At 38.1% G+C, this 23,694-nt stretch overlaps 1 protein-coding gene and 1 pseudogene across 2 annotated transcripts in view; one reads left to right on the top strand and one right to left on the bottom strand.

Moving 5' to 3' along the window:
* LOC308279535 (F-box-like/WD repeat-containing protein TBL1XR1) overlaps positions 1-23,694 on the top strand; it is a gene marked incomplete at both ends in the record, with an annotated part of 935,328 nt that overhangs the window by 3,284 nt on the left and 908,350 nt on the right.
* On the bottom strand, positions 5,720-6,497 carry LOC308279558 (large ribosomal subunit protein eL8-like; annotated as a pseudogene). The gene has a single exon. The product of its transcript is annotated as a large ribosomal subunit protein eL8-like (transcript).

Here is a 23,694-nt window from a genome sequence, read left to right as displayed (position 1 = left end):
TTTCCTGGATGTTTCTGGAGATTTCAGTGCCAGCAGTCATGTCACAGTTAGACAAGATGGCACTGCTGTTGGGGGCTAGAAGGGTACTTTCCTATCTTCTGTTTTGCCTTTAGCTTTGTGTCCATTGCCAATTATTATTATTATTATTATTATTATTATTATTATTATTATTATTACTTATTTTTTATAGTTTTACTTTTAGTTTTTAAAATTTCTTTTATTTTTATGTGGATCACATTGAAAATGGCATACATCCACACAGTACTTGGTACCCTTCCCCTCAGTCTTTTTCTTTTCTCCTCCCAACAATGACTGTTCATGTTGACTGTGCTACATTCACAGTTATACATATATTTGAATGTAGCTCCTCCATTTAATCAACTTCAGCCTTTTCCTATTCTATACTTCCTTTCTAGCTTTACTGAGGTTTCCCCTCAATTATCTGGTGTCCCTAATACTTCCTAGTTTGGACATGTTAGAAAAAACACATATTTCTTCTCTTTCTGTGCTTGGCTGATCTCACTTATCATAATATTCCCCAAGTCTTTCCATCTTCTTGAAAATGACATGATTTTTTTATTGCTGAGTAGAATTACATTGTGTGTAGTTACCATAATTTTGCAATCTATTGATCTGTTGATGAAGACCTACGTTGGTTCCATTATTGGCTATTACAAATTGCGCTATGAACATGGGTATGCATGTGTTACTGAAGTTCTCTGATTTCAACCCATTTGGACAAATGCCCAGGAGTAGTATAGCTGGATCATATGGTGGATCCATTCCCAGTTTTCTAAGGAATCTCCACACTGACCTTCATAGTTGCTGAACTAGTTTGCACTCCCACTAACAATGTAAAAGAGTTCCTCTTTCCTCACATCCTCAATAGCATTTGACTTTGTTATGCTTGCCACTCTGATTGGGGTTAGATAAAATCTCAGCATAGTTTTGATTCACATCTTCCTGATGGCTAATGATGTTGAACATTTTTTCAGGTTTCTGTTGGGCATTTGTATGTCTTTTTTGTGAAGTATTTATTCAATTCAGATTTTCATTTCTTGATTGGGTTGTCTGTTTTGCTAGTGTAGAGTCTTTAGAGCTTTTTGTATATTCTGGATATTAGCCCTCTATCAGAGTAATGGTTAGTAAAGACCTTCTCCCATTCTGTAGGACTTCTTAGGTTCTTGATGGTTTCCTCTGATGAGCAGAAACTTTTTAGTTTGATGCCATCCCAATTGCTTTAATTTCCTGTGCCTTGTTTAATTTCCTGTGTCTTATTGAGAAAGTTACTGCCTGTGCCTATATGTTGGAGTCTTGAGCCTATACCCTTCTCTAATAGTTTCACAGTCTCTGGTCTAATTTCTAAGTCTTTGATCCAGCTTGAGTTGATTCCTGTGCATGGTGAGAAGCAAGGATTTAGTTCAACAAATGAATAGTCAGTTCTTGTAGCAACATTTGCTGAAAAAGCTGTCTTTTCTCTCACATATGAGTTTGGCCCCTTTGCCAAAGATCATTTGACTATAAGTCTGTGGGTTTGTTTCTGTATCTTCTTTTCTGTTCCATTGGTCTGTATGCCTGTTGTTGTCCCAATACTATGCTTTTTTTTTTTTTTTACAACTATTGCCCTGTAGTATAATTTGAAGTCAGGAATTGTGGTGTGTCCTGCATGGTTCTCATTGTTTAGAATTGCATGGGTTATTTGGGGATTTTTCTTTCTCCATATAAAATTCATGACTAAATTTTCTAGGTCTATGAAAAATGTCTTTTAATAGAAATTGCATTGAATATGTAGGTCACTTTTGGCACAATGACAATTTTGATGATATTTATTCTCCCTATTCACAAGCAAGGGAGATCTTTCCATCTTCCAAGGTCTTCTTCAATTTTTAAAAATGTTTTATAGTTTTTACTGTAGAGGTCTTTTATGTCTTTGGTTAGGTTATTTCCTAGGTATTTTATTGTTTTGAGGTTATAGTGAATGGAATTGTTTTCTTTATTTCTTCATTGTGGGTTCATTGTTAGTATAAAGAAAAGCAAATAATTTCTTTAGATTGACTTTTTGTATCCTGCAACTTTGCTGATTTGCTTTATCTGCACCAGTAGTCTTTTGGTTGAGTTCTTTGGTTCCTCTAGATAGGGAATCATGTCCTCTGCAAACAAAAAAAATTTTTTGTGCTACTGGGGTTCCTGGAAACCCTTCTACCTTCAGGCTACACTCCCAGACCTATTTTATATTTTTATTTGGAAGCAGGGTCTCTTAAGCCAGTGAGCCTGGCTTCAAACCTGTGCAATCCTCCTGTCTCCACTTCCCAAGCATGGGGATTACACTGTGTGCCACCACACCTGGCAAACAAGGATAATTTTAATTTCTATTTTCCTCTTTGAATTCCTTTGATATCCTTCTCTTGTCTTATTGCTTTGGCAAGAGCCTTGAGGACTATCTTTGTCTTGTTCCTGAATTTAGAGAAAATTTTTGCTGTTTTTCCTCATTCAATATGATGTTGGCTTAATGATGTTAAAAGACATTTATTGTATTCCATTTTTCTGTATTTTTAACATGAATAGGTGTTGGATTCTATTAAATGCCTTTTAGCATCTATTTCTTTTGATTTACTAGATCAAGCTGTGAAGTATTGGCATTAGTTCTTCACTGAAGCTTTTTTAGAATTCAGCTGGAAACCCATCAGGGCCTGGGCTTTTCTTTGATGGCAGAATTTATATTGCTGTTTTTATTTCTTTGCTTGCTACTGGTTGGTCCTCTTGTTTCAAGTTAGGTAAGTTATACATTTGGGGCATAAACATTTATTATCATTATATCTTTGTGGTGAATTGTTTTTTTAATAAAAGGAAGTGCCTTTGTTTTTTCTGATGGGTTTTAGCTTAAAGTCTTACTTTGTTTTATATGAGTGTTGCTATTTCTGCCATTTTTGGTCTTCATTAGCATGATATTTCTTTTTCCATCATTTTGCTTTCAGCCTATGAATGTTTTGACTGTAAGGTGAGTTTCCTGCAGGCAACATATGTTTGAATTGTTTTTAAATCCACATTTTCAGTTCATGTCTTCTAATTGGTGAGTAAGTTCTTTGACATTCAGGGTTATTATTGAAATATGATTTTGTTTCCTGCCATTTTGTGTCTTATCTTATGTTTGATTTAATTTTACTTATACTTTGTTTAGTTGCCCTCCTGATCAACTTCATCTTTTCTCTGGTTCTAAATTTTTTCCCTTCTTTATGGTTTATTTTTTAAAACATTTTATCTAGCATTTGCTTTGTATTTGTGTTTTTATGATTCTGCTTATCTTTAAACACTTTTGTTTCTCCATCAAGTTTGAATAATAACCATGCTGAATATAGCAGTTTTGGTTGGAAGTTGTGTTTTTCTAGGCCCTAAATTACATTGCATCAGTCTCTCCTGGCATTCATGACTTTCATTGTAGACTCTGTGGTGTTTTTATTTTCCACTGTATGTCATCCATTCTTTTGTTTGCATGCTTTTACGATTTTTTCCTTAGATTCTTTGTTGGTCATCTTACATGGTGTGGGGAGGCCCTTCTTTCATCTTGTCTTAATGGTGTTCTGTATGTCTCCTGTACATGTATGTCTAAGTCTCTTTCCATTTTTGAAAAGTTCTCTGTTATTTCTCTAAAGAGATTATGAAGACCCTTGGTTTGTAACTCTATCCCTTCTTCAATGCTTTTTATCTATAAGTTAGGATGTTTCATATTGTTCCAAAATATTGGATTTGGGGTTTTGATGCTGTAGTGCCTTCTGTATGTTGTTGACTATGGTTTAGGTTTTGAATAACTGTCTTCTAACAGTAGTATTCTACTTTCCATTTCATTTAATCTTCCAGAATTTCTTTCTATTGCTGTCTTCATTTCATTTATTGACTATTTCATTTCAATCCAGACCTCTTTCAGATAATTTCTTAATGTCTCCATGTCCTCTTTCATTTTCTGTACACTTGCTGTGAGGCCTTTCATCATATTGAAGATCTGCATTCAGAATTCTCCTTCTTGCATTTCTTGTAGGACATTATTCTGTATTTCCTTTATTTCCTCACTCTTCCTAGTTCCCATTATTTAAGGATTCTTAGGTTTGTTTTTCTGATGTCTTGAAATCTTCTCTTTTGTGTGTAATTCTGTGGGGTAATCTGACTGATTCAACCTTAGCAGTAGGAATTGAGCAGTTTCAGCAGCTTCATGCATGGGTAAGCAGTCCTTTTTTCAATTGTAAGGGTTGGATAAGGGGGGAGGAGCTGGGGTGATGGGTACAGGAGTTGGATAAAGTAGAGGATATGATTAAGTTGAGTAAGGAATTAAGTATAATAAGATAGTATCTGTTTGAGAATGAGAGGTTAGATAGCAGGATTTTTGTAGTTAGTATTTAGGTATGGATATATGGAATAGCTTGGATACAAAACAAGGAGATAACAGTAAGGGAAAAAACAGTTTTGAGAGAAGAGTGTAGATAAGTTAGAACAAGAAAGTTTGTAAAAAATGGGAGCAAAGAAACATGCAGAAAGTAACGTAACAAATTACAAAGTTAACAATTATAAATCAAAGACAAAATACCAATCAAAAGAAAAAAGGTGCATAAGAAAAAAGAACAAAAAGAACTAACAACAATGTGAGACAAATAAAAATACATAAAAAACAGCAGTCCTGCTAATTTGCATATGTGGGTCCCAGGCTCATATAATGTCTGTATGTCTTTTCACTGTTGTAGATTCTGAAGTATATTTCAATGTCACTCATTTGCTTGGTAACCTATTGTCAGATTTTGTTCAATTTTATGTGTTTGTGCTCTGCACTCACTGGCTCTGGCTCTGTGCTCCCAGGCTAGGCTCTATAATCTGAGGCCTTGTGCTCTGTGCCTTCCTTCCCTGGGCCTGTGCCTCCCTACCAGCACCAGCATAAATCATCCTGTGTTGTCTTGGAGTGACCCCCTCTGCCCGGCACCAGCAGAGTGCATCCAGTGTAAATCTTGGAGTCTTGTGACCCTGTGTCTGCAAAACACATTGAGCACTATGCCTTTCCTGTATCTCTGGTTGTTCTAACTGGACTACCTCTGGGATGGGCTACCAGGTCTTAGCCTGCCATGGTCCCATGGCTGCTCTGGGTGATCTTCAATCTCTGTCAAGTAACAAGTAATGCAAGTGATTACCTTGCTGTCCTGTGGGCTGGGTTTCTGTAGGGCACAGTGCACCACTGTGGCAGAGGGCATTCAGTATAGTCTTGGAGTGACCCCCTCTGACCCTGTGAAGATACCATTCCTTGAGCACTATGCCTTTCCTGTGTCTCTGGATTATTTAAGTGGATTATGTCTGGGATGGGCTGTCAGGTTTTAGACCATCAGTTTCTCGCAGCTGCTCTGGGTGGTCTTCCCCCTTCACCAAGTAACAAGTAATGCAAGTAGTTACTGTGTTGTCCTGAAGGCTGGTCTCTTGAGGGCACAGTGTGCTGCTGTGGGTGCTGCCTCTAGTGAATGCACAGGCTTTTGGATCTTTTTCTGCATTCTTGAAGCATGGTACTGGTTGTTTACAATGTTTCAGCTCTGCAGCTGCTTTCTGCACTTCCAGTCCTTGGATGATATGTTGGGATTTCCTCAGATGGCAGTTCCAAGGCTGGAAATCAGCTTTTTTGTTTTGTTTGTTTGTTTGTTTTGAAGTACAATTTTTTAAATTATTTTTATGTACAGAAAACGATTGTGTACATTTAGCCCAGTTTGGTGGCAAGCTCTTTTGCCTTTGCCTTTTCCAGCTTGGCAATGCGAGCCACAGGACGTTGCCTCCCTAGTGATGGTGGATCTCATCTTATCTGTCATTGTAGTTGGTCCAGATAGCTTCCACCAGCTTGGCCAGGGCTCCTTTATCTTCCAACCGTGTGTGAAGACAACTGTGGTGCAAGTCTTCCTGTGTATGAGGCGCCCCAGCCTTGCCTTCCCCTTGATGATGCAGTAGGGGACCCCCATCTTGTGGCACAAGGCAGGCAGGAAGACAACCAGCTCGATGGAGTCCACGTCATGTGCGATCACCACCAGCTGGGCCTTCTTGTTCTCCACCAATGTGGTGACAGTGTTGATGCCTGCTGGAAGGACTGGTGGCCTCTTTGTGGGGACATCCCCTTTGCTGGCAGCTTTCTTCTCAGCCTGGGCCAACAGCCTCTGCTTCTTCTCCAGCTTCTTCTCGGGTCTGTACTTTTGGGCAAGCTTGAGCAGCTGGGTAGCTGGCAGTCCAAGGCCTGGGTGAACTGGTTAATTGCCGGAGGCACCTGAGCCACTTGTAGAGTATAGCCCTCTGTCGCTGCAGCCGGATGTAGTGGGGCCATTAGACAAAGCGGTGAGGTCCCTCTTGGGCTGGATGTCCTGTCCAATGCTGAAGTTCTTGGGCCTTTTCTCAAACAGCGGATTCACCACCTTCTTTGTCTCCTGCTTCTTCACAACTACAGGGGCCGGGGCCACCTTCTTCCCCTTGGCCTTCTTTCCTTTCAGCATCTTGGGAGGCTGGAGGAAAGAGTGGAAATCACAGTTTGAACCAGTGGATCACAATGGCACTGGCTGCCACACCAGGTCAGTTGTGTGCTCAGGATTTTTGCAGTGGATCTTAAATTCAGAGTACTGGATTTCCTTCTGCTGTGGTTTCCATCTGTGTTTTGCTTCATGGGTATCTTCTGGTGATTTTTTTTGTCAAGACACTGCCTTCTTGGTAGTTGAACTTTATTTGTTCCAGGTATTGAGATGTGCTGCATCCAGCAGTCACCATTTTGAATCTCTTCGTGTCCATTGTCTTCCAAGCTTCATTTTTGTTCAAATTTATGCTGGTTCTTTTTTTTTTTATGCTGGTTCTTTCTCTTGTCAAGACTTGTTTTCATTACTGTAAAGATCAAGTGTCAGCATGACTGAGATGTGCTGCTTCTCTTGGTTGCCATATTCCTGGAATGTAACTTAAGTTTTTAAAAAATAAGTTAAATTTGTTGGTGAAATCAAACACATCATTAAAATTACTAACATGATTCTTTTCTAAAATTCTTGCCAAGAAAAGATTGTATTGTTAGATGTTTTAAAGTATAATGATCATTTTAGTTTTTTCTTTACTTACACAAAAGATTAAAATGCTAACTATGCTTAACATCCTGGTCTTTATAGATAACCTAAAACAACCATTAAAATCAGTGACTTGTGAAACTGGGCATGGTGGCGCACGCTTGTAATCCCCGCACTTGGGAGGCAGAGACAGGGGGATCACGCAGGTTCGAAGCCAGCTGTGCTGGCTTACGAGACCCTGTTTCAAAATATAAAAAAATAGGTCTGGGAGTGTAGCCCGGAGGTACAAGGGCTTCTAGGAACCCCAGTACCACCAAAAAAATAAAAAAAATAAAAATAAAATAAAATCAGTGACTTGTGAAAATACCAATTATATAAGCTTTTATACAAAGTTTATAGTCTTAAAAACATAAACTGTAGTATGGATATGGTGGCATACACTTTTAACTCAGCTTTTGGAAGACTGAAGCAGGACTATTCTGGTTTATAGACAGCCTCAGATACCTAGTGAGGCCCTTTTCAAGTCAATGAGACCCTGTTTAAAAAACACGTAATAAAATTAGAAATAGAGGTGTAGCCTAATACTAATTATGTTTGTTAAAATTATAAACTTCAACTGCTAAATATAAAATATTCATGGTCTTTTTAACATCAGCAAAACAATATATTTGAGTCCATTAAAAGTGTCTTCATATATGTAAGAAACATTTTATAGTTGCATTCTTAGATGTGAATTAAACCTAAGTTACTAAACAAAAGTTAATAAAAGTTAAAATTCTGATTAATATGTGATTCTATATTTATGAGTAAAAACGTTTTAAGCCAAGTTTAAAAAACTACTATAAACACATTGTTTTATCTTGCCTAAATTATGTTATCTAAATTAAAAGATTTTAATTGTTTAAAACATCTAATTTTTTTAAGATATTAACATGTTCTGGTTTTTTTTATACTAGTTCAAAAACCAGCCCCAAAACCTAATTTTTTATTTTATATAAGACATCTTTTTATTTTCTTCATATTTAAAACTGTATGGTTTTTTGCTGTTAACTTTTAATAAAATTTAGCTTTATCAATATAAACCTTTTGTATTCGCTGCCTTCAAAACCTGTTCTACTGATTATTAACCTTCTCTAACTTAAGAAAAAACATTCCTCTGCTCAAAAATCACAATTGGCTACAGCCTTTCTTTGCCTCCAGCAATTTTGTAATCAGTCATTGAATATAGTGGCTAACTTAAAATATATAGTATGTACCTTACTAAAAATTAGAACAGCCTAAATTAAACAAAATTCTGACTTCCAATTTTAAAACTGTTGTTGCTTTACAAACTTTACTTGCATTAGGATATATTCTATCAGTATTAAGAATAATAAAAAAGAAGGGAGTCAAGAGTTGTATTTCAAAGCATAAATAGAATGCCATATACTCTTAATTTTTTTGGTTTGTGAAATCTATTAATTTTTTTAAAGCATTCATTGCAAGACCCTTTTCTAAAGTCCCTTACAAAGAGCCACATGATTTTCTTTACTTCTTTCATTGTGGATTCATTGTTGGGATATAGAAAAGCAACTGATTTCTTCATATTGATTTTGTATCCTGCAACTTTGCTGAATCAGTCAGCTTCAGTATTTTGGTTGAGTTCTTTGGGTCTTCTAGTTAAGGGACTATGTCATCTGCAAACAAAGATAATTTTAATTTCTCTTTTCCTTTTTGAATTCCTTTGATAGCCTTCTCTTGTCTTATTGCTGTGGCAAGAGTCTCAAGGACTATATTGGAAAGGAGTGGTGATAGGAATCCTTGTCTTGTTTCTGAATTTAGAGGAAATTCTTGCAGTTTTACCCCCATTCAATATGATGTTGGCATTAGGTTTGTTGTATATTGCCTTAATGATGTTAAAATATGTTTCTTCTATCCCAATTTTCTGCAGTGTTTTTATAATGAATGGGTGTTAGATTTTGTCAAATGCTTTTTCAGCATCTATTGATATGATCATGTGGTTTTTGTTTGCAGCTCTATTTCTGTGGTGAATAACATGTATTGATTTGCATATGTTCAACCAGCCTTGCTTAACTGGGATGAAACCAACTTGGTTCTGGTATACAATTCTCTTGATATGGTTTTGAATGTGTTTTGGCTTGTGTGTGTTGAACCAGCCTTGCTTTTCTGGGATGAAACCAACTTGGTCATGGTGTACAATTTTCTTGATATGGGTTTGAATTTGTATAGCTAGTAATTCGTTTAGAATTTTTGCATTTTTATCAAGGATTTTGGTCTGTAATTTTTCTTTCCTGAGGTATCTTTATTTGGTTTTGGGATTAATGTGATACTGGCCTCATAGAAGAAATTTGGGAGAATTCTATCTCTTTCAATTTCCCAAAACAAGTTGTAGAGTACTGAGATTAGTTCTTTACTGAGGGTTTTGTAGAGTTTGTAGGTGTGGGCTTTTCTTTGATGGCAGAATTTTTATTGCTATTTTTGTTTTTTTGCTTGCTATTAGTTGGTTTAGGCTTGCTGTGTCCTCTTAGTTCAATTTCTTCCTTGCTAATCTTGGAAAGAGTTTGTGCTAGTGTTCCTATATAACTGGACCACTTGTGCTGCTTGCCAAAGGAGCTGGAGCAATCAAACAACAAACCTGATTCCACAAATGAAGTATCTATTTAGTAGAAATTATGCTGATTCCCCAGACATCAGGTGTATCTTTATTCAACTTACATGTTATCATGCTGAGAAGTCAAATGGTAACCTAAGGAAGAATAAAACAGATTACCTAGTTTGTTCAGAACACTCTAACCAACAAAAGGATCTCCCTGCATGATAGAAAATCTGTTCACAAACTCACTGTTATCTCATTTATTTCCAAGGAACACAGCAAATTTTAAAAAAAATTGCATTTAATTTGGCCCAGAAACATGTCAATATGCATATTGGGTCCAGTAATCAATTTTCTTCTTTTTAAGACTATGACATGATGGGATGTTGACCTTTCTATTTTACTAATAATTTCTCATGAACTGAAGGAGCAGTGTTAACTCCTCAAAATGCCCTAGAGGACAAAAGAGTGGTTACTACTTAATGAGACTCTAGAGTTATTTTCTGAATTATTACCTCTTTTTCTATCTTACTACCTTCCACCCATTGTGTTCAGAATACATCTCAGAAATATTTATATTACCAGAGGTTGTCCTTTGACTCCACTAATCTAACCTTTATTTTGAAAGTCTTTGTAAATACTTCAACTTGCCTTCCCTATAATCCACCTAATGTTCTACCATAAAAAATGTATACTTTGGGGAAGGCTGACAAACTAGTCATTATTTTTGTCCACCCTGTCATAATTCTCACTCTAGGTATAAATTTATTGGTCTAAGTCTTAAACATAATTGAGGACCTTATGAACATTTAACCAGTAATCATCATCAGCTTAGCTTTTCTACCCCTAGCAATAATGCCATTTCATTGAGTAAAGGAGAATTTTCAGGCCTGTACAGCAAATTAATAAAACTGAATATATAGGACCCTGGCATTTTAAGGTTTGAATGCTTGTATTTCCATGATTTCCTAGAAGTGTCTCACATGGAAATTTTTCTCATTTTGCCAATTATCCCAGGACCTTTATGCATAAGATTAATAACTATTATGGAATGGTGTTCTTCATACTTATGTATTAGTCTTCAACTCTAACTATACCTTAAATGATACTAATGATACTTGGACTTTAAATATACTCATGAAATATATTCTTTTGCTTTACGCACCCCAGCATCACATAGACTAACATTACTACTTTAAGATATTTAAGAAAACAAATTCATCCAGGCATGGTGGTGCACGCTTGTAATCCCTGTGCTTGGGAGGCAGAGACAGGAGGATCACGCTGGTTCAAAGCCAGTCCTGCTGGCTTAAGAGACCCTGTTCCCCAAAATAAAAAAGTATAAAATAGGTCTGGGAGTGTAGCCCAGAGGTAGCAGGGCTTCCAGGAGCCCCAGTACCACCACCAAAAAAAAAGAAAAGAAAAAGAAAAAGAAAGAAAGAAAGAAAGAAAGAAAGAAAGAAAGAAAGAAAGAAAGAAAGAAAACAAATTCAAGGACAGTTTTCTGTAAACATCATACACCCTTGGCAAAGAAACTCAGGATTAAAAATTCTCAAAGACAAACTAAGCAAACTAAGACCTAAGTTATTCTGTGCCATTTTAATTGGCTGTTTGGTATCTGCCATAATGGTTGCATCACAGAACATGTTTCTGGAGCTTCTCTTGTTGAATCTATCCATACTTCTTATATAGTCAACCAAATTATGACCATTTTCACCAAGGATATGAATCATCAGAGACAGATTCAAGTACAGATTTTCTTTTCCCTTCAAGAAATGAAACATATTATGGTTGATCTAGGAAAATCTCCAGGTGATCCAGATAAATATATTGAGATGTTTCAGAAACTTACTCATGTCTTTGATCCTTCCTGGATAGATGTAAGATTAAAATGGTTCAAAAATCTTATAGCCAATGAAAGAAGGGCAGTCTTAGATGCTCCTGAAGAATTTGAAGATAAACCTTTTCAATTGATAAAAAAGAAAAACTTTCTCAGGAATAATTATAAATATACCAGACTGTGCTCCAAGCTGTCCCTACTGAATACCCAAGGCAGGATGCAGATAATCCTTTAGATGAGTGGAGACTAAAACATTTTCATATCTGTATATTGGAGGGCCTTAGAAGAAGCTGTTCTAAACCTATCAATTATAGTAAACTATTCTTACTCAGGGTAAAGATAAAAACTCTACAGCTCTTTGGAGAGGTTCAAATAGGCACTAATTAAACATACTCCTTTATCTCCAGATATCTTTGAAAAGTAATTTAGGAGGAGGCTCAAAAGCAAGGAGAGAGTAAGAAAGAAAGATACAGAGAAAGACAGAGACAGAGACAGAGAGACAGAGACAGAGACAGGCTGATGCCCTAGTATCTGTTCTTCAAGAAACTAATTTTTGTGCTATAGGCTCCAGGGGCTATAAGCTTCTAGCCTGCTCTAAGGGTAAGAAATATGGCCACTGCTCAAAGGATTGCCTTTGTAAACCAAGCCAACCAAGCAAGCTGCCCAGACTTTGTGTGAATTGCAAAGGAGAAGACTGAAAGGCAGGCTTTCCCAAGGGGTGAAGGCCCCAAGAAAAAGAGACAACCTGTCATTTGGTTCAAGAAATGGACTGACTGTTCCTGGGGCATCCTTCAAAGGATCCCACTAGAATAATCATGTCCACATAGAAGCTCTGGTTGACCCTAGCAATTGAAGGAAGATCTATTAATTTCTTTCTAGACATAGGAGCCACCTTTTCTGTCCTATTTAACATAGGCCTCTTGTTATCTCATAGTGTGACTGTTAATGGTGCTCAAAAAACTTGTCTCTAGGCATTTTCCCAGCTCCTAAGTTGCAATTGGGAACATATTTTTCATGCCTTTATAAATCATGCCTGGATGTCCTAGTCATTTGCTGGGCAGGGACATGCAAACCAGGAAGGGTACCACTATTAATATGATGCCAAAACAGATAATTTGTCTTCCCCTAGTGGTAACTGTAATTAATGCTAAAGTCTGAACATAACAGTGTTTCTCTTATTCAGATATGCCTTAAAGACTCTGCCTCCTTTTCGCACCAGAAACACTATCCTCTAAAACCAGAAGCAAGAAGGGATTTAAGGATCACAGATAATTTCCTTTCCTTTTGTATCTCTCTAATTTTATTCTCTTGCCTTCTTGCTCCAGCTAGACTTTTATATACTATGTTGAATAACAGTGGTGATTGTGCCCTTCCTTGTCTTGTTCCTGATTTTAACAGAAATTGCTTCAGGGTTTTTTTTTTTTTGGTTAGTATAAAATAGGTTTTGCTTTATCACAAATTGTCTTTATGATGTTGAGATAATTTTCTTCTGTGTCTTATTTCTTCAGTGTTTTTAGCATAGTATGATTTTGAATTTTGTTGAACACTTTTTTCTGCATATATTGAGATGATTATGTAGTTTTGTCTTTTGTTCTGTTTCTGTGACAAATTTTGCGTATTGACTTGTGTAGGCTGAACCATTCTTAAATCCCTGGTTTGAAACTTAATTAGTCAAGGTGAGAAACCTTTTTTATGTGTTCTTGAAATGAGTTGCTAGCATTTAATTAATAATTTTTATCTATATTTATTAATAAAATTGATCAAAAGTTTTATTTCAGGTATCATTATCTGCAGTAAGCATTAGAGCAATATGGACTTTGTATGGTGAATTAGATAATATTCCACTTCTACTTAATAAAATAATTTGAGAAGCATAAAATATAGCTCTTCCTTGATGCTGCTTAATTTGGCTGAGAATTAATTATAACTGGATTTTTTATTTCAAAGGATTTTTATTGGTGCATCAATGTCTGCATAATATTAGTATGATAAGGTTTTCCATATCCTCTTGGTTCAATTTAGGAATGTTGTAGTAATCTAGAAATTGGTCCATTTCTTCTATATTTTCTAATTTGTTGTATAAGTTTTCTTTTTTAAATTTATTTTTATTGATGCATTGTAAACATATATCACATTGGAATACAAAACTTGAGAGGATATACAAGCACACATCATCCAATTGGCCCTCATCCACTCCCCATCCCATTCCCTCCCCCTCCCTCAATCCCATGCTTGTTTGGTGATTAACTTTGATACATTTGTTTATGTACCTCCTGAGTTTTAAAGAGGCTCCATCCTCCCCTATTCCATACCCTCTGATTGGTCACCTTAATTGCTTCACTATAGGGCCCTTTCTATAACTCGACCTCTTCCTCTTGCCCCTTTCCTCCTAGTTATTGCTGATTAGGGGAAGGATCTGGTTTTTGTTTTCTGTGATATTTCTCTGTGCATGCCACATTGCAATTACTGATCCCACTCTTGACGGCCCCAGTAGTGGCCTGGCTACCTGGTGGACTGATCCAGACCTCGCTGGCTCAAGCAGCAGACTTATGGGAGGCCCTGATTCTGGCCTCGCTGGCCTCCACACCAGCCTAACCCCTCAGCTGGCTCCAAACCTGGCCTTGGTGGTCCCAGCACCAGCCTAGCCTCAAGGCAGGCTCCATCACAGCCTTGCTGACCCTGGAACTGGCCTAACCCCTTGACAGACTCCTATCCTGGCCTCAGAGACTCCAGCATGAGCCTTGCCTCAGAGCAAGTTCTGATCCCAGCCTTGCTGGCCCCGGTACTGGCCTAACCACTCAGAAGGCTCCAATCCCATCCATGGAGGGCCCAGTAGCGGCCTTGCCTCAAGGTAGGCTCCAATGCTGGCTGCTGGCCCCATCACCAGCCTACCCCATGGCAGGCTCTGGTCCCGGCCTCAGAGGCCCTAGCACCGGCCTTGCCTCATGGCAGGCTCCAATACCAGCCTCACTGGCCCCGGTAATGGCCTACCCTCTCAGCAGGCTCTGATCCCAGCCTGGGAGGCCATAGTAGAGGCCGTGCCTCATGGTAGGCTCTGATCCCAGCCTTGCTGGCCTCAGCATCAGCCTTACCCCTCAGCAGGCTCCAATCCAGGCATCGAGAGCCCCAGCACTGGCCTTGATTCACAGAAGACTCTGATCCTGGCCTAACTGGCCCTGGAATCAGCCAAACCCCTTGGCAGGCTCAGATCCTAGCCTCGGATGCTTCACTAATGGCCCTGCCTCAAGGCAGGCTCCAATGCTGGCCGCTGGCCCTGGCACCAGCCTAACCCCTTGGCAGGCTCCGATCCCGACTTCAGAGGCCCCAGTAGCAGCCTTGCTTCACAGCAAGCTCTGATCCTATCCTCTGAGGCCCCTTAACTGGCCTTGCCTCATGACAGGCTTCGATCCTGGCCTCGCTGGCCCCAACACCAGCCTAACCCTTCAGCAGGCTCTGATCCCGGCCTCACTGGCCCCAGCAGCAGCCTTGCCTCACAGCAGGCTCTAATCCCAGCCTCCCTGGCCCCAGCACCGGCCTTCCCCATGGCAGGCTCTGATCCCGGCCTCTGAGGCCCCAGCACTGGCCTTGCCTCAAGGCAGGCTCTGATCCTGGCCTTGCTGGCCCTGGAACCGGCCTAACCTCTCAGCAAGCTCAGATCCAGGACTTGAAGGCCCCAGCACCGGCCTTGACTCATGGCAGGTTCCGATCCCAACCTCTGAGGCCCCAGCACCGGCCTTGCCTCATGGCAGACTCGGATCCTGGCCTCGCTGGCCCCAGCACCAGCCTAACCCCTCGGCAGGCTCCAATCCCGGCCTTGGAGGCTCCAGCACTGGCCTTGCCTCACAGCAGACTCCAATCCCAGCTTTGATGTCTCCGTCGCAGGCCTCACCCCTCAGCAGGCTCCAATCCGAGCACCCTCTTCACCCAGCCATTTGTCCCACATTCTTGGGGGTGGGGGGCGGTAGCATTCTGCCACTGGAGTTATTACTTCAAAAGTTCCAGGTGTAATGTATCAGATCTCTTCCTCTCCTGCGTACTGGACACTGCCATTGCCACTGCCTCCACCATTTCATTTTTTTTAAATTTTTTATTGGTTCACTGTATTCATACATCATAGTGGGATACAAACTTTTGTAGACATACATGCACACATCGCCCAGTCAGCCCCCACCCGATCCCCACCCCATTCTCTCCCCATCCCTCCCTCCCATGCTTGGCTTAGTGGTTGACATCTAGTATTATAGCAATTTATCCAAAATTAAAAATGATAATCTCACATAACAGTTTAATTTGTCTGATACCAAGCTTTTGATGACTTAAAGATAACATTTCAATATTTCTTTTTACTTTCTTACCAGAGAATATTTTTTTCTATTTTTTTAGGTGAAACTATCATATATTTATATATTTATTTTTCAGGAAAAAAAATCTATCCTAATATAGAACATGGACTCTAGATACCCAAAACGATCTTGAAAAAGAACAAAGCTAGAAAATATATATTTTCTGATTTCAAACCATATAAAGCTACAATAATTGAAACAGTGTAGTACTATTCTAAAGGCAGATATATAAACCATTGGAGTTAAATAAAAGCCTAGAGATAAATTCTTCCCTATATTGTCAAGTTATTTTTGACAAGGTTTCCATGAACATTTGGTGGTGGAAATAATAATCTTTTAACTAAATATTGTTGAAAAATAATAATTACATGGAAAAGAATAAAATGGGAACCTTACCTAATCCCATATACAAATATTAACTCAAAATAGATAAAAGACCTAAATATAAATCTTAAGTTTATAAACTTTTAGGAGAAAATCTGGGTCATAAAACCTCACAACATTGAAATTGGCAGTGATTTCTTGGTTATGATTTCAATGGCACAGGCAACAGAAGAATATACAAACTCCCTAAAAAATAAAAAACATATTGTATATCCAAAGGCAATGTAAACAGAGTTAACAGTTACTAATAGAATGGGATAAAATATTTCCAAATGCTATATCTGAAGGTATATTAATAGTCCAACTAGACATCCTAAAAATTAACAACAATAAAGGCAAACAATACCCTTTAGAGATAGGTAAAAGACTAACATAAATAATGAATCTCCACAGATAACCAATCTTAGTTGTCTGTTGGATGGAAAATCTTGTTTCTCTAGTTCTGATGTGTGTTACCTATTTCTTCTTTGTAGTTAATCTCTTTGAGTATTTTCTCTAGTGCTTGTTTTGAAGACATAAATTCCTTCAGTTTCTGTTTGTCATGGAAGCTTCTTATTTCTCCATCTAATTTGATAGAAAGTTTTGCTGGATAGGAAATTTTTGGCTGGAAGTTGTTTTCTTTCAAAATTGGGAATATGTTACTCCAAGCCCTTCTGGCTCTCATAACTTGGTTTGGGAAGTCTGGAGTGATTCTAATTAGTTTGCCTCTGAATGTCACTTGGCCGTTTGCTTTTGTTGCCTTTAATATTCTCTGCTTGGCTTCCACATTGGTCATTTTGACAATGATGTGGCGTGGGGATCCTCTTCTCCGATCCTGTCTAAAGGGAGTTCTATAAGTTTCCTGGACCTGCGTATCAACCTCTTGCTCTATGTCTGGAAAATTTTCTGCTATTACTTCCTTGAAGAGATTGTTGATCCCTTTGGTTTCACTTTCTTTTCCCTCCTCTATTCCGATTATTCTTAGGTTAGCTCTCTTAAAATGGGCCCATATTTCTTCAATATCAGATTCCTGCTGTCGGATATTTTTTTCTAGATTAGAAACTATGCGTTCATTTTTGGAATGATCATCTTCTAAGAGCGAGATTCTGTTCTCCATGTGTTCTAATCGGTTGTTTGTGCTTTGAATTGAGGCCTTTACTTCATTAATTGCATCCCTTATCTCTTTTTGGCTCTCTCTGAGTTCTTTTCGAAGCACCTCTATTATTTCTACAGTTATTTTCCTGATTTAATCTTCTAGAAATCTCTGATTTTCAGTTTTATCGGGTTCTGATGTTGTGGGGTTGTGAGCATTCATTGCTCCAGTATTATTCCTCTTTCCCATGATTTCGGAAGTTTGTGCCTTCTCTGGGTTCTTCCCTTGGGTCACTATGACTTCACTTAAGGTGCTCTGGATCTTGAGTCAGTGGTATCTCAGACCCCACTACTCCTTTACTGGGTTGTATCACAGAGTCTCCGACCCAGAGAGTCGATAGAGGCTGCTTTAGACTGTGGGGGGTGCCAGGTTGCACGTTCTCTTATGGTGTGATATCACTGCCACCACCCCTCTCCCACTGGGTCAAGTCCCAGTGAGTACAGTACTGGGATTTCTCCTCTGTGGCCCACAATTTGACTCACTGTTCTTGAGTATGCAGATGTAGCTGTACTGAATTCGGTGAATTCGGTGCTGTTGCCGCCGGTGGCAATATGGCGCCGCTGCTACGCCCTCGGCTGTGGGGCTGGCGTTTTTTTTCTTGGTTTTGATTTCCACTCTGAATCCCTGCAGTGTGTGCTGAGCTCAGCCACTGGGAGCTTTAGGTGCTCTCTGCGCGGAGAAATCCCGCCTGGCTGTTCTGCAGCGGCTCCCCTCGGCTTGCTGTCTGCCTCCACCATTTCAAATGTTTCTCAAGCTCTTTTTCCACTCTGAATGTTGTCCAGTGTTCCTAAGCATGCACAACGGTAGCATTCAACGTTTGGTGTAATTTCTCCAAAAAATAAGGTTGGTAGGATAATATTTCTGCCTCTCCTGAATACAAGTCTCCACCACCATCGCAGATACTGCTTCCAACACCGCCTTTCTCCTAGGTCTCCGCTAAACTCTCTCCTTACAGGTGATGTCCAAGATTCTTAAGAAGGTAAAGAAGCAGTCCTCCTTCGTGGGGAATTTTTCCAAAAGTTCCAGTTCATTTGGATAAGTTTTGTCTGCATCCCCAGTAACCTGGCATCCGCCACGGCCTTCTTGACCCCTCTCCGATATTTTTTTTTCTTTTCCTTTTTTTTTTTTTAAAAAGGGAAGGCAGTGTGTGTGGTTTGAGGAGGTTGTGAGATCAGGCACTCAGTAGCACACTGTGACCCGGGCCCAGTTTCCCCGTGGGGTCCAGCGTGCCCCACACGACTCCACCTGGGGCCCAGGGCCTTGCGACTAGGCCCTGGTTTTTCCAGGGGTCTAGAGTATAAGTTTTCAAATTTGCTTTTGATTGTCATTTAGTTTTTTGCAGTATCTGTGGTAATAGCTCCCTTTGTATCTCCTATTTAATTAATTTGGGTTGTTTCTTTTCATTAAGTTAGCTACGGGTTTGTCATTATTGGGTTTTTTCCCCTCAAAAACCAACTTTTCATTTGACTGATTTCTTGTATTTTTTAAATTTATTTTTGCTTTTTAAATTATACTTGCCTTGTATTGAACATGGAGTTGATTTCTTCCTCTTTTTCAGGGTCTTAAAATGCATTATTAAGTTTTATGAATGGAGCCTTCCACTTTTTAAAAATGTGGGCACTGAATGCCATAATTTAAAAAAAAAAACTGCATTCAGAGTATCCCTTAGATTTTGGTATGCTGTATCTCTAGTTCAACTTGAATCAATAAAATCTTTATTTCTTTTCTTATTTTCTTTGTGATCCATTCCTCATTCAAAAGTCTGTTATTTAATCTTTATATGTGGATATTGCTCTTTCATATTTTCTTGCTATTGCTGTCTTCTCACTTTCTTGTTGTTATATTTTTGCGTTCTCCCCATTGTGGCCTGAGAAGATGCATGATACTGTGCCCGTGTTTGCAATTTACTCTTATTTTGTGGCATAGAATATAATCTGTTTTGTAGAAAGTTTTGAAAACGGCAAATAAGAATGTTTACTTGATTGTTGTTACTTGATTGTTGAACTATTCTGTAGATGACTGTTAGATTTATTTGGTTTACCATCTTAGATTTTTACAAATCTTCTGTCATGCTGATCTGTTTGATATGAAAACTTTTGTTTTAAAGTGCTTCAGTAGTATCATATTTGCTTTTATCTGTGCTTTAATAATAGGTTTAATTAGAGATTCCAATATTTGTTATATAAGTGCTTGCTATTACACTCTGGTCTTGTTATATTATTTCATATACCAATAGAAAGTGGCCTTCTTTGTCTCTGATAATATATGGCTTGAATTCTGCTTTATCAATTATATAAGCAGCACACATGCTTTTTTCTTGTTTCCATTGACATAGAATAATTTAACATACATTTACCTTTAATTAATGTGTATCTTTGCCTGTAAGGTGAGTTTCTTCAAACAACATATAGATTTTAATCCATTTTGCCAGTCTATGTCTTTTTTATATTTGTTTTTTGATTGAAGAGTTGAGATTATACTGCCAGTTCTACTTATTTATTCTTAGTTTGAAACAGGGTGTCATTGAATTGAAAAGGGCCTCACTATGTAGCTGAGGCTTGGCAAACCATGCTCCTCCTGTCTCAAATGCTGGGACTACAAGTGTGTGCCACCATGCCTGGCTCTAATGTAGAATTATGTTGTCTACAAATAGAGATAATTTGATATTCCCTATTTTTATCTCATTAATTTTCTTCACTTGCCCAATTTCTTTTACTAAAATCTTAAGTACTATATTGATAGCGGTCATCATAGTGAAAATTCTTGCTTGTTTCTTAATTTTAAATAGTTTTAGTTTGCCCTCATGTAGTTTAATATTGACTTTGAGTATATTACAATTTTCTTTTATGGTACTTTTGTAAGTTTTTTCTATCTCACATAAATGAGTATTGTTAGATTTTGTCAAATGCTTTTTCTGCATCAACTGAGATAAAAATTTGGGGTTATTTGTTCTGTATATGTTATAAATTTTTTTTCTTGGTCGCCATCTTCCCAGAAGTCCAGGTAACTTCTAAGTAATAAAAAATCCAACAAAAATATATAATCATAATAAGCATGTATGCCCCAAATGTGAGAACATCCACTTTCATAAAGCAAGTTTTTTAAAACATTAGGTCTCTAATAGACCCCATTACAATAATATTGGGAGGACTCTGGCAAACCGTTCACATTACTAGATTGGTTTTTCACATATAAGAGTAGTAAAAACTTTTAAAATCAAAGTGCACTATAAACCAGATGGGTATAATAAACATATAGAATATGTAAAAAAAATTCAGCTTATTGCACAATTTTATAATAAAGATGACTAGACCTAGGACTCTTACATAATGAAAGAAAATTGACTTAAACTATAGAGATAGAAATTTGAAACTTCTACAAACAATAAGAAATATTATGAATAAGTAAACAATGAGTGGTTACAACTTCACAATGGAAATCATCAATACAGTGGTTCATGGAATACCAAAAAGAGAATTTATAATTTTCATTACAGATGGGATCTAAGACCTTAGAAATGAAATCAGATAAAAAAAAATGAGTATCCAAAAAAAAATAAATGCTTTAAATAAGAATGAAAAAGATGTTTTCAAAAAAAAACACACAAAGAACATAAGAAATTAAGTAAAATGTTCAATAGAAACCATTGCGGGTGAATTAGACAACATGGAAACAGAGTCTCACTATAGGAAGACAGTTAATCAAATAGTAAACATACAGTGAACAATGTAGATGGGACAATTTATCAATGTGTCCAGAACATTAAAGGCCTCTTGCATAATATTAGTTTAAAAACTTAAAAATAATGGGCATAGAAAAGGGTATAGAGGCAAAAAGTGAATTAAAAAACCTATTCAGAGAAATTATAGAATTTACCAATCTCAAAAAATGACTTAGAAAACAATTCAGAAGCTTCATAGACAAGATCTAAGACCGTCTCTACATCATATAGTAATCAAAGTAATTGAGATAAAGAATCATAAATATGTTAAGAGCAAAGGCTGGGTGACATTCAGAGACAAAACAATAAGAATTACTTTAAACTTTTAAGGAAAGTTATGAAAACCAGAAGGGCTTGAAATGATGTACTCCAAACTCTGAAAGAAATCAACTTTTACTCAAAACTGCTTTGTGAGAACTTCCAGGAAGATGGCGACTGGGAAAAGCAGCATTTATGAGTCCTGCTAACACTCGATCTCTATTGCCACAAAATCAGCACTTTACATAGCCAGGAAACACTATCAATAGAGAAAAAAAACTATAAATATAATGGACAGATAAAAGGAAGACTAGAAAAACAACCAGAGAAGTGAAAAGAAACTGGCCCACCTTGCAGCAGTGGGAGCTGCACCAGCTCCATCGTGACTCACAGCACCAGGCTCCAGAGAAGAAAAGGTAAACCAGGAGCTGAAGGGAGCAGCTGCGGATCAGTCCGTTGTAATTCAGCAGTTCTTTCAGCGAAAGACCGTCTAAAACTTCCAGTGGACAAGCTCATCATGCCTTCCAGGGATTCAGAGCAAAGCTCAAAACCAGAAAGGAAATACACCAGCCTCATGGCTGAGGGCATGGCAGTGGCACCATATTGCCAGCAGATGTGGTGAGTTCACCATGACCATGAGAGCTCCAAACCAGTGCACAACAGAAACATAAATAAAATTGTGGCTCCTACAGGAGAAATCCCAGGGCTGCACACCCAGGGACTCCTGCAGCTTTGACAAACTCCCTCACTCTGAGATATTGCAGTTAAATCCAGTGAAGTTGTAGTGGTGGCAGAGTTACCACACCCTAGTCACAGCTTCCCATGGGAAAACACCCATCCCAGTGCCCCCAGGATCTCACGCAGCCTTGACTAACTCCCTGGGTCTGAGACTCTGCAATACAACCCAGTAAAGGAGTAGTGGCAGCTGAGATTGCTACAAACTCCAGAGATCCAGAGCACCATAAGTGAAGTCCTGGTGACCTGAAGAAGAACCCAGAGAAGCAACAAACTTCAGAAATCATGGGAAAGAGGAACAACAATGGAGCAATGAGCTCCCACAACCCCACAATATCAGAACCTGATAACAGAAATGCAGAGATCTCTAGAAGAGCAGATCAGGAATGTAACTGTAGAAATAAATACAGGACTTTAAAAAATAATTTTGAGAGAGTCTGAAAGAAATATAGGATGCATCATTGAAGTAAAGGCATCAATTCAAACTAATAAACAATTGATTAGACCACATGGAGAATAAAATCTCGCTCCTAGAAGATGATCACTCCAAAAACAAATGCATAGTTTGTAACAGAAAAACAATTCGACAGCACAAATTGGACACTGAAGAACTATGGGCCCATTTTAAGAGAGCTAAGCTAAGAATAATTTGCATAGAGGAGGGAAAAGAAGATGAAACCAAAGGGATCAACAATCTCTTCAAAGAAGCAATACCAGAATTTTTCCCAAACATAGAGCAGGAGGTTGTTACACAGGTTCAGGAAACTTATAGAACTCCTTTAGACAAAATCAGAGAAAAGGTTCCCCACACCACACGATAGTCAAAATGACCAATGGAGAAGCCAAGGAGAAAATTTTAAAGGCAAAAAAATCAAAAGACCAAGTGACATTCAGAGGCAAACCAATTAGAGTCACTCCAGACTTCCCAAACCAAGTCATGAAAGCCAGAAGGGCCTGGAGTAACATTTTCCAAACACTGAAAGAAAACAACTTCCAGCCAAAAATTTCCTACACAGCAGAAATATCTTTCAAATTAGATGGGGAAATAAGAAGTTTCCATGACAAACAGAAACTCAAGGAATTTATGTCTTCAAAACTAGCACTAGAGAAAATACTCAAAGAGATTAATTACAAATAAGACATAGTTAATACAAGCCAGAACCAGAGAAACAGGAATTTCCATCCAGCAGACAACTAAGCAAAGAAGAATAAACAGTATTGTAAACTCAAATAAAATCTTAGCATGTTAGGAATTAAAAATCTTATCTCAATAATCATACTGAATATAAATGGCCTCAGTGCAACAATAAAAAGACATAAAGTGGCAACATGGATTAAAAACAGAATCCATCTATCTGCTGCTTGCAAAAACACACCTTACAAGTAAAGATAGTAACAAACTCAAGGTAAAGGGCTGGAGCAAGGCAATCCATGCTAACAGATCTCGGAGGCAAGCAGGAGTAGCAACGATGATATCAGACAAGTTAGACTTCAAGCCCAAACTTATTAGAAGAGACAAAGAAGGTCATATTTTACTGGTAAGAGGAATAATCCAGCAAGAAGAAATAACAGTAATCAACATCTATGCCCCAAACATAGGTGCAGCTACTTTCATAAAACAAACTCTTTGTGACATTAAGTC

This window comes from Muscardinus avellanarius (genome assembly GCF_963383645.1).
Source record: "Muscardinus avellanarius genome assembly, chromosome: Y".
NCBI lineage: Eukaryota > Metazoa > Chordata > Mammalia > Rodentia > Gliridae > Muscardinus > Muscardinus avellanarius.
This window is presented reverse-complemented; position numbering and strand designations above follow the sequence as displayed.